This window comes from Lepisma saccharinum, chromosome 26, assembly GCF_977018435.1.
Source record: "Lepisma saccharinum chromosome 26, izLepSacc3.1, whole genome shotgun sequence".
In the NCBI taxonomy this organism is placed as follows: Eukaryota; Metazoa; Arthropoda; class Insecta; order Zygentoma; family Lepismatidae; genus Lepisma; species Lepisma saccharinum.
Genome location: NC_139254.1, coordinates 5,968,000 through 5,980,102, shown reverse-complemented (window position 1 = coordinate 5,980,102; position 12,103 = coordinate 5,968,000). Strand labels below are relative to the sequence as shown.

The following is a 12,103-nucleotide window of genomic DNA, read 5'->3' as shown; positions in this document are numbered from 1 at the left end:
TGGATGCACCTATATGATGAATGAGTAAATGTTCATATGCATATGTCATTTAAGAATGTATTTTATCTTTGTGTTGATTTATGTAACTAAAAGTGTTTGTGTAGTATTTAAAATGTATGCTGGGCAGAATCAGCCAAATGTTAACGTGCAAGTCCACAGCATGAGCATTGTATTTGATGATTATCACCATCTTGCATTGTGATAAATTTTTCATAGGGTATGTAATTAGTTATTTCTGATAAATTCCCCTTAATTTGAATAACAAAGTAGATGACTGATTTTTGAACAGTTTGATAGAATTACATAACTCAAAGAATGTAGTAAACAAAAGTTTCAGAAATGTAAACGTGCTTTCATGGAATCTTATAATAGTTTTTGAACGAAGCCTGGCATCACTGACATTCAAGAGTGCTTCTGCTTCATTATCACTAGCAAATCAAATATCTGATTTACTGCATTGCGAATGCTACATGTATGAATATCATTAAATAAGCATTGTACAAATTGGTTCCCTCTCGTACAAGTTAAATAACGTTTGGCTAATTGGCATTTTCTGATCAGGTCATTTCCTTTGCTTAACTTTTTAACTTGGTGATGGATAATTTATTTAGTAATGCTTATGCATATTATTGTACCTTTTTATTCTGTTCGATTAATTATTTTCTTTCGATGATCTACGAATTCCAACATGTATGGTAACAGTCTGCTCACAGAAAATTAATTGAATAAAATAAACATATACAGTGCGATGCGTAAATATTACCAAGCAAATTGTCCATCGCCATGTTTCCTCTCTTTATTTCACCCATCGAGAGCTTCAAGGATTGAAAGAAACCACCAAACGAGTTGCTGACAGCCTCAGCACCAGCAAACATAAAAACTTATTTCTTAAAAACGTGTGAGATGAAAAATTAATGAAAACATCCATGGACAATTTGCCGAGCAATCCACTGTACGTGGATATGTAAGCACGTTTCGTGAGTGTATTAATAGCTTACCCCGTCTAGAGCCTGCAACATAAATTTTACTCTCTATATATCTATGCATATGTACAAGATAAACACTTTCTCTTATTTAATAAGAAAGTACATTCGCTTATAAAATAAAGTTTTTTATTAGAAAATTAAGAACAATAGAATTTGTAAAAAAAAGAACTGTCCTGGCAAAGAACTAAATATAAAATAGATAAAGAATTGAATATTTATGGAATATCAAAGAAGGATGTTAAATCCAGTTGACGAAGAATAAAGTTCCTGGTATTATTTTATGCATATTATTATAAGTAGTGAAAATTTTTGAATAAATCTTCTTTGGTACAGTGGGATCCATGAGTATTACCCTGCAAATTGTCCATCACTATGTTCACGCACTTTATTTGACCTAATAAGAGCTTCAAGAATTAAAAGAAAACTCAAAACAAGCTGTTGACAACTTCTGCAACATCATACATAAAAATCCATCGCTTAAAAACATATAGGATGTAAGAGAAATTTTAATGAAAATAGTCATGGACAATTCGCACGATAATACTCATGGATCCCACTGTACTGTCATTCAAAGTCTCATGATCCCAATATAATCCTTACCTTCCCTACGTTCGGCGAAAATAAATAACCCTCGTTTAAACAAGTAATTTTTCATATTTAATTTTAGTTATTTTATCATTTTTATTACTTCAATTTAAAAACTTAGTCTTTCGAAGGGGTCCGGACCCCCCAAATCCGTGGCACGTATGAAAAGTTGCAGAGGCACAGATAAGACGTGAACTTTAACAATTAAACTTTATTTTGGACGATAACGGCGTAATTTTAGAGAGCAGATGATGCGCTAAAAGGTTCTATATTTTTTATAAATAGGTGACGCGATAGAAGGAAATGGAAGATATAAAGAGACTTCGACGCCGACCGTGGGAGCATCGGTGGATGAAAAAAAAGAAGTCGAAAACAAATGGTAAGTGTACATAGAAAAAAATCTGATTTATTTGAATTAGGAAAATATCTTTCGTTAAACTTTTCGGTAGAATAAACAATGCAATTGCTAACGTTTAATAAAATTAGCAATTTTGACCAAATTATTTGGTAACTAAAAAATATGCACAATTGCTAAAATGATTTGATTCTTCTGAGCATGAATTTCTCGCTTATTTCAACAAATGTTTGGTCAACAGAAACTTTTTTGGGGGTGTTATCCCCAACGTTTCTCCGTGTAATGATTAATACTATAAGAAAAAAAGAAACCTTTTACCTAAGTCTATTTTTTCTCAACAAATATACTAAATATTACAACCTGCTCTTTTAACATTTCTCAAGGGGCTTTCTAGACCCCATTTTTAACAGAGATAAAGATTTTAGGTAAGGGGATTTGCCCCCGAATACACTAAAGGGTGAAAACATTTAAATTCATCAACAGAGATAAAAATTGTTTGGAATAACAAACAAATTGTTTCTGGTAACCAAATCTTTGTTTAAATGGCCGACAAACTAATATTTGTTCACCCAAATTATTTTAGTAATCATGCACATTTATTAAAAGTTACTAAAATATTTTGTTAAAATTACTAAATTAAGTATTCGTCTTTTGGTTGCAAAAAGCATAACCAAATCTGTTTTGTTGCTGCAAACAAATCAGATTTCTTTTCTGTTTTTTTTCTCGAGACACTAACATTTACTGTCTCAAGTAACGAGACAATTGTAATTAATTAGTATTAGAGGAAAAGGTCTAAATATTTTATTTTGTCATTTTCGGAGGGAAAAAAATAATATATCAAGCCTCTGCCTTTAAAATGCATATCCATGAAATTTATACTTAAATGTAATAGCATGCTAAAGTATAGAAAGTCTCCATTATTTTTAAGAAAAGCAATTTCCAAAAAATGGTAAAATGATGTATTTCAAAATTGTGGTCTAAATATAGGCTAACTAACTAACTATCTAGCCTTCTTAAACCCGAAGGTTCATGGCTGCAGCAACACAGGCCTTCCATCTGTCCCTATCTTGAGCAAGATCTATATATTCTTTTCGATCCCTACCGATTTCCTTTAGGTTTAGCTCAACGTTGTCCCTCCATCTTGGTCTTGGCCTTTCTACAGGTATCTTACCATCAGGTTTCCCAACAAGAATCCTGTAAACTCCTCTTTCCTCTCCCATTCGTGCCACATGGCCTGCCCACCTAAGTCTTCTTGATTTAATTATTCTAATAATATCTGGACATGAATACAAATTATGTAGTTCTAAATTATGTAATATAGGCTACTAGTGGCAATATCACAAAAAGCAATTAAAATTTTAAAAGGCAGTCATTTATCGCTGAAACATTATAAAATTCATATTTATGAATAATCTGTTGTTTTGAAAATCACGCGGAATGGGAAAAATCGAAATTAAGAAAAAGATCCAAATATTTGTTGAAAATGTGATCTCAACATTAGACCTCATGTCATAGCCCATATTTAGACCATCACGCTATTTTTCTTCTTCTTCAATTTATTTTCGATCTCTGTGGTACATATTTCACAAACAAATCACGGTATTATAAAAGTCCACATTTGTTTTATGTACCGCTAATATCATAACCTATACAAAGCAGATGAGAATTCAGAAAACGTTGAGTTAAAACATACCTGCAAAAAGTTTTTGGTGGTCGCAATTCTATAACAGCGTCCATGGCCGAAACTAACCACCACTTTCTCTTGCGAATTGGCGCCGCAACCTTTGTCCTTGACAGATAACCAGTTCTAATAGCCTCTGCCAGGCTGCAGCACCCGGGAGCGCTGATAACTCCAAAACCCATATTTAAATCCTCGCCCATATTTAGAACTTCTCTTCTAACATAAGTAATTAAAACTAACTATATTTTTTTAAAAATTAAGTAATTGCAACTAGTTACATTTCAAATAAGTAAATTGTTACTTTTTGAAACAAGTAACTGTAAATGATTACTTTTAAAATAAGTAACTCTAACTAGTTACCTTGTGAAAGAGGTATTTCATTAACATCTTAAATATGTATGGGTCATTCCCAAGTAACAACGAAGTGGTCGGCCCAACATTCGGCAAACCGTAATAAAAGTGTTGGCCAAATGTAATAACATACCATTGGACAAAGGTGAATTTTCCCGTGGATCCAATATTAGGTCAAAATGTTTTCTTTACACTGTGCAAATCTACATAAAACTACAGTATACATAGGTTTGTGTTCTGGTGTATAATTTATTGTAAGGAAAAAATCTAAAATTTAGAACAAATATTGTGTAAAATAAAAATGCATATGTCTTGAAGGGGGCTACACTATTATGCGAAATGTCTCGTCTGCTCCCTCCGTGGAAAAGTCCATGTGGCAGCACTTCCTGCATCTCGAAGTACACTTTAGTTGCTTCTTCAACCCACCAGCAGTCATCATACATAACAGCCAAAAACGTTCTCACTTTGATGTCGTGAATTTTACAATACTGCCTGCATAACATGTGAGCTGTTTCCAATAGTAACATTCACTTCTTGTTTCTCATTCTGGGCAGTTCTTGCAATGGAAACTACAATATCATTTCCAGTTCCCTCTGCATGCCACACATGGCTTTTATGAATCATTCGCACTGCCTGCACATGTTCCCACTCTTTGTGTTTCATATCACGGAATGTTTGAATCTCTGCAGATGGAATAAATCAGTGTAACACCTGATGTATATGTCTGAACAACAGTCTGAAATTCTTCTGCAGTCTGAATGCACTTAATATGCTTTGCTGATAAATTGTGCCGTGTAACAAGGTGCTTAACTGTGTAACGACCCTGCGTGAACATATATTCAAGTTGTCTGAACTTCCAACTCTTGCTTTGATATACACATTTTTTATGCCTGTTCTCAAACCAGGTCACTTTATTCTTTTCTCAGAAAACACTGCTTTTCCACTTGTAAACATCTTCCTAATGACTCAAAACTCAAGCTCAGAAGGAATTAACAGCAATTTGTCTCAAACGAAAAGAAACAAATGAACATGAAAAACAAATGACTTCTAGTATGTTCTATAAATAAGAAATGTTGAATATAATCAGCAATATCATGATATATACCAATTACATGAATTATTTGGTTATGGACTCTTATGATTTGTATATTGTTTACCAATAATAGCCTGATGAAATAAGGTTTGTCACCTTCAATATTACGATTGTGTTTAAGTTTTCAGCTTGTCAATGTGCTTATTAAAATATTGTGTAAAACTACAACCAGGCATATACACCCCGTGAAATTTATATATGTTCAACTTGAGGTATTGCTGTTAATTGCCCTGAAATTTTGAAAATTTTTTAGGGTGGCTTTTTCGAGATTTTGAGGGTCCAAAAGGGGGCTAATTTTTTAAAATTTCATTCATAGCACACCCCAAAAGCTGCATATAAAGTTCGTTGTATATGCATTTGAAAAGGCTTTCAATAAACTTTCAGATAAAAAAACAGAATCCAAATATCTTTAATAGTTCCTGAGAAACAGCCGTTTACATTTTTTGGCACCAAAACTTGTGAAAATTTGGCCCCAAACTTTGAAGCAGCCTAAGACGGCCAAATTTTTTTTATTGAGAAACAAAAAAATATGTGTCTCATAATTTTGTATCTAGAGTAATATATTTCAGTTTCATGGATATCTGTGACATCACCCTGACAGATTTTCTCAAATCTGCCTGAATTGAAATGGATTTGCCCAATAGCGTTCTATAAAAATAGTTTATTTTTTTCTAGCCCAAGCGGAGAACGGGGAACAAGAGGCTGCAAATGCCAATCCAGAACAAAGAGAGGCATTGCAAGGGAAGCAGAAGGATCAGAACGGTAAGTGTACAAATTGTTTACTTAAGGAGGAAGATAACTTCAAACTGAAGGAGTGTTGTTTTCAGGGGACGTCACTATTATGGCAGAGGGAACGTCTCGTCTGCCCCCTCCCTGGAAGAGTCCTCTGGACGTCCATGAATATTTTGTTCTTATCGATTATTTTATTGAAAGCATGCCCTTATAATTACTTATATAAGTTTATTTACATGTTGAAAGAAACATAATATATGTTGTAAATAAATAGCTTTCGATAAAAAAAAATGGTTATTTTTCTCTATCCCAAGCGGAAATCGGGGTACAAGAGGCTGCAAATACCATACCAGAACAAGGGGACACATTGCAAAAGATCGAGGACGATGGGAAATGTAAGTGTACTGAATCTACACATTTAATTATTTTAATTACCATTAATTTTTATTACGTAGCTACGTTCCGTAACATTTTTTTCTTGTGAATGAAACTGAGCAAGCAAAAATAGTGGCACGAATCCGCCACATGTGTTGTCTTCTCAGCCCAGAACACACTTCCGAATCCCTCTATCGTAAACCCATATTCCTTCCACTAAGTGTTGTAATGTCCACAATCTAAAAACCAAATCACACAACTGGAAATCCAGTAGGAATGCCCTAGTTGGCGCCGGAATGGTGGCTGCGGGCTGGCTGCTTGACGGGTTTTGACGTCTAGACCATGTTCCATTTGCAACTGGCTTTCTCTGCTAGATTTTGTGGAACAGCCAATCAAATTGGTCATGTGACTGTGAATTCGGAAGGAAAAGTTTTTTGTCTGTGGCTTCCGAGTGTTGATTGTTTTTGTTCGCTGCTCTTCTTCTTCTTCTTCGTGACCCTTACCCCCGGGTATATGGCCGTTTTGGTCAAGGATCTAAGGGATGTAGAACATCCCATTGAATCGAAGTCGTAGTTGTGGGCATAAAGATATCGTAATATTACACTTCACTTCACTGTACTGTAACACTGATCACAAGCTTGCATATACACACAAATTTCAAAATTGAATACCACTCTGGCGGGCAAAACTATATATAATATCCACATCGTACGAGGGGAAGGAGACGATAATAGGGAGGGCATGGATACAGGAAATGGTATCATGGCTCTGTGTAGTCTGTTAAAAAGAGCGTGTCTGTGTTTGTTCCTTAACGGGCAATGGAAGAAGAGATGATTTGGCGTTTGTTTCTTTGCTCCACAATCACAGGCAGAGGAGGGATTTTGATGCAGTCTTGCTAGGTGTTCGTTTGTACAAACGTGTCCCGTCCGTAGGCGAAGTGTGAAAGTTATCACTTCACGAGGAAGTTTCAGTTTATGAAACCAAGGTCGACGACTATACCGCGTTTGGTAGAACCTGTCCGTTTCCCGCGCTAGGGAGCGCTCGACAGTTTCGGTGCCAATGAGAAACGAGGAAAAAATCGTCTGCTGGGCAGCGAGGAGCGAATGGAAGCCAGAAGAGAGGCGCTTACGTAAGCGCTGTTCCGACGTTGCGTATTTTAATTGGCTGCCTCGCTTTGACTTTCCCCAGCACGGAGAGAAGCCAGCGATCGCCTAGCGCGGGAACTGGGACAGGTTGTAACAAACGCGGTATATACCTTCTCTGCATACCATTTATAAGTGGTCGTGTTTGCAATTTGATTGAGCGCTCGAGCTTCCCATTGGCAATTAAGTTTAATTTTAACTCGGGGTAAAAGGTCAGTATAGGATAAACAAATGGGAGTAGGAAAAAGAGTGTTCTTCGCTTTTTTTTTTTAATATTTGTCCACTGAGTCCTGATATAGATTAAGATTGCTATGTTGTTTGCTGCCTTGGTGAGAGAAAAAGTAACAGAGATAATGTGCATTCGTACTCATTAATATTTAGGAATTTATCCAAAGCGATGAGATTTCTACATGACAAATATTATTAGCCGATAATGAAAATCATTATTATTACCAGTGTATTAAATGTTAAACAAAATGAATTAATCCTACCTTAAATCGTTTACCAGAAACTGAAACTGAAACCGTCTGAAACCAGAGGGAAAGCCAAATGGAGATAAGTTATGTCATTGTGTGGAGAATGCTGGGTCGGCAGGTCTCCGAACTCAGAACGCACGACCTTGTAACGTCATAGTCTGTGCGTCTGCATAAACACACTAGTAGATCATCTTCGTTCACGTTCAAAGTTCGCAACACTGTTAACTGACACCTAAGAATTCCACACTGCGTGACCGGTTGCCAGTTCGGAAAAGCTCTGTGTTACCTTTTGTTTACATCTGGGCTGAAACCATGCCCTGGTATCGCTCTGCAGTTGTTCAACTCGATCGTTGTGGTTACGCCAAGAGAACATTCTCGTGACGAAACAGCGTAAAAATGACAATAAGCTGGCAATACTGTTAAATATACATGGTAAAAAGCTATGAGTTAGCTACACTGTAAAATATTCATCGTAAAAAGCTACAAGTTAGCAACACTGCGAACCCCACTGACCCACATTTTCAGTTGCAGAATAGGCCCATTTACACTACTATTTTGCTGGCATAAATGCTATGTAAATGCTTCCAAAAATCTTATAGCAGATAGTACCAGGTGGTTATAATTAAAGTGACGGTGTTCAGAGTGGTACAGCACGGGCTGTAATGAGAGTAGCAGTCTGAAACTTCGTAGATATGCTAATGAAGCAATGCGCTCGCGAATTATGAAAAAAAAAGTTCCAATTCTCGCCACCAGGGTAAAAAATGGCGCTGTAAGCAGTCAAAACTTGGTATAGTTACAGGAAAAACACTATAAATCGCAGAAAACAATACTCTTTGTAATAAAATATCGCTACAATTTCACTATTCGAATTACATGAACATTACTAAAGGAAAAAGCAACAAGCGTCACCAACAACAACCAGGGAGCTCACACAATGGTTAGGCAATGTCACCGACTTTGACGTCAGAGTTACGGAAAATTCCACGTTTTGACTGCTTACAGCGCCATTTTTTACCCTGGTGGCGAGAATTGGAACTTTTTTTTTTTTTTTTTTTTTTTTTTTTTTTTTTTTTTTTTTTTTTTTTGCATAATTCGCGAGCGCATTGCTTCATTAGCATATCTACGAAGTTTCAGACTGCTACTCTCATTACAGCCCGTGCTGTACCACTCTGAACACCGTCACTTTAATTATAACCACCTGGTACTTTACACGGTTAGCTTTTGCGATTACAATGTATAACATATACAGCATGAAAGGTACGTCGAATTACACCATCTGTGCTGAGTGCACGGTGTTTACAATTAAAATAACTAAAATATTCTTCCATACGTGTGCAGTAAACGTTGTAAAGTATACAGGGTCGTCCGTTTGGGATGTCAGAAAAGTATAACGCTGTAGCTTTTATGCTAATGTATATGTATCGATGCAATTTGCGTTAATGTACATAGCAAAGATGGGAGTTTGCAACAATGACTTCCGCGAGACAACGCAGCAGTAGTTCATAGTGCAATCAGCAGATGGGATGTATAGAGGCGGTACGCGCGCGCTCAGTGTTCAGTGTTGATACAGAGTGGAGTGAAGATGGTCGTTACACCACAACAACGCGCTCAGTGTGTCGTGTGGTATGCCAAATTTTCGAGTGTACTAGAGACCCGGCGAGCTTTCAAACGACAGTATAACGTTAGGCATGCCCCATCACATCGGGATATTGTGAAATGGTACCACATGTTTTTGGAAAATGGATTGCAGCTGCCGCACACAGGTGGAAGGCGGAGTGATCACAACAAGGAAGAGGCCATTCGACAAGCCATGATGCGGAGTCCACGTAAGTCACTCAGTCGCTTATCAGCGGAGCAGAATACACCATACACAACATGTCACAGGATTGTGAGGCGTTATCTGAAGATGCATCCCTACCGTATGCAGCGCATGTAAGCATTGACACAGCGAAATTACGACGATCGACTCAAGTTTGTTACGATGATGTGTGAGCGGCAGGAAGGTGACGATCAATGGTTAAAACGTTGGATGTTCACGGACGAAGCCACATTCCATGTGAGTGGGCGAGTAAACACGCATAACTGCATTATCTGGGGAACAGAAAATCCACATGTCTCATACGAACTGGAAAGAGCCAGCCCGAAAGTGAATGTGTGGTGTGGAGTGACCTATGAGAAAGTCTATGGACCATTCTTTTTTGCGGAGGAGACTGTTCGCGCCGTCAATTATCTTGACATGTTCGAGCAGTATGTGCTCCCTCAATTACAGCAAGACGGGATACTGGACACCATTATCTATCAACAGGACGGTGCTCCACCGCATTGGGCTCTCACAGTGAGGGAACGATTGAACCTGATATTCAATGATCGCTGGTGCGGCCGTGGTGGACCTATCCCATGGCCTCCCAATAGCCCTGACCTAACCCCTCCAGATTTTTTTGTATGGGGCTACGTCAAGTCAATCCTGTATGCACAAAGATCACAGAATCTTGCTGACCTACGGAGGATGATTACAGCTGCCTTTCAGCAAATCACTCCAGAAATGCTGCGTGCCACGTGACGCGCTATGGATTCCCGGTATGATTTGTGCCGCATGCGCGATGGTGGACATGTTGAGTGCTAATGTGCTGTGACATAAACTCCCGACTCTCCTACACATGTCTGTACCGTTTACAACCAATAAATGTTCATAGTTTCTAGTTAATAGCGTTTTACTTTTCTGACATCCCAAACGGATGACCCTGTATATTTAAGCAGCGCCATTGTTTTGTACCTAATACCGTTTTATATGAATCGTTATTCCTCTCGGTTGAATAGTTATCGCCTTATAAAAATGTGAAGTGATACATTGTTTACATCTGCCATTACAGCTGCACTCGTGACCTAGAGGTCGCTTCTGATTGGTTACGCTACGAAAAATGATTCGGACCGAGCCTATCCTTGAGAAGTGCCATGAAATATGACTCACTTTACACGGTAGCTTTTTGGTCATGGCATAAATGTTAAGAAAAATGCTAAGGATAATGCTTTCGTCTAAAGCTGGCTTTACAATCAAAATTAATGAGTCTCATTATACCGGTAATAGTCATGTAATATTAACACTAATGGCACAGCAGTTTAAAAACATAATTAACAGAACAATCCTATGTTTCAGGTGTATCCATGTAAGCAGTGTCTCGATATGGAAAAGCATAATAAAAGAACAATAGAGGTGCACGCTGTTGGTTACAGACATGAACATCCGTCAGTAACAGACTGACTGACTTAGGTGCTGACTCAAATGAAATACAAAATTATGTGAATCATTCTCTTCTGATGCTACTGAGTGTTCTCAGACGATTTACTAAATATTTTGGCTCTTGCGATAGCAGTGGTGTGCCACATTAGAAAAGCATGTGGAAAAGCTAGAAGTAAATGTTATAATGGTACTTTTCCAGTGTAAATGTTTATTTTTTCGGTATAATTTAGTAATTAAAGTTGTGCAACTCCTTCCATGCATGAGGCATATGCAGTAGCGACGATTGGGTTCCAAAACCGGGGGGGGGGCAAGGTGCCAAAACTAGGGGGGCAAAGACAGTATATTTCCATTTGTATATAAGGTTTAGCATAGTGCAGGGGCAAAAGTGGCGAAAAGTGGGGGTTGCAACTGCCCCCCTCGCCCCCCCTGATCGCCGCCACTGCGTGAATGATTTTCTTTAGTATTTTTAGTAGCCACATAAAGGTAACACGACTTACGAATGAAGTATGTGGCAGTGTTAAAAAGAAGAAATTATCTGTAGAACAAAGTGTGATATAACGCCCCCCTTGTTCACGTTGTTGCGTGGAGTATTCATCGGTTTGAAAATACTTTACAACATTATTCAATTTAAAACTGTCCACAAGTTTCATAACTTACAATAGAGCTTGGATTTATATGACCAGGAAATTTTAGAAATATGTTAAAAACGAGGTAAAACTGCTTGAACCTTTCTTTCTTCATTTTAAAAAAACTCATCGCAATGGATGATTGTTAGACAGAACAAATCATGGCAAAACATGCATATCTCGTATACAAAAGTTGTAAAATCACATAACCTAGAGAATCCAGTCTACCAGCCACTACAATCTCCAAGTGGTAATTTGGTGCAATGGTTAGCGGCAGCAGCTTGTGAGGCGCATTATGTTTCCCGTAAGATTTCTTTTCTGAGGAGAGACCACTTATCAATATAGCAACAATATACTTATTATGTTATGCAGAAGTAACTTCAATTTAAGCTAAGAAACTACTGTTCTCCCTTGTAGCTACTGAAGGGGCCCGTGTCACTTAGAAGAGAAATCTTAGTAATCA

The 12,103-nt window shown here is 37.5% G+C and overlaps 1 long non-coding RNA gene across 1 annotated transcript; it reads left to right on the top strand.

The window, feature by feature from the left end:
• The first annotated feature begins 1,855 nt into the window (after positions 1-1,855).
• Positions 1,856-11,054, top strand: LOC145979391 (uncharacterized). Its single transcript, XR_014440779.1, has 4 exons — positions 1,856-1,950; positions 5,727-5,813; positions 6,098-6,178; positions 10,931-11,054. It is a non-coding gene; the product is annotated as an uncharacterized LOC145979391 (long non-coding RNA).
• The last annotated feature ends 1,049 nt before the right edge of the window (positions 11,055-12,103 follow it).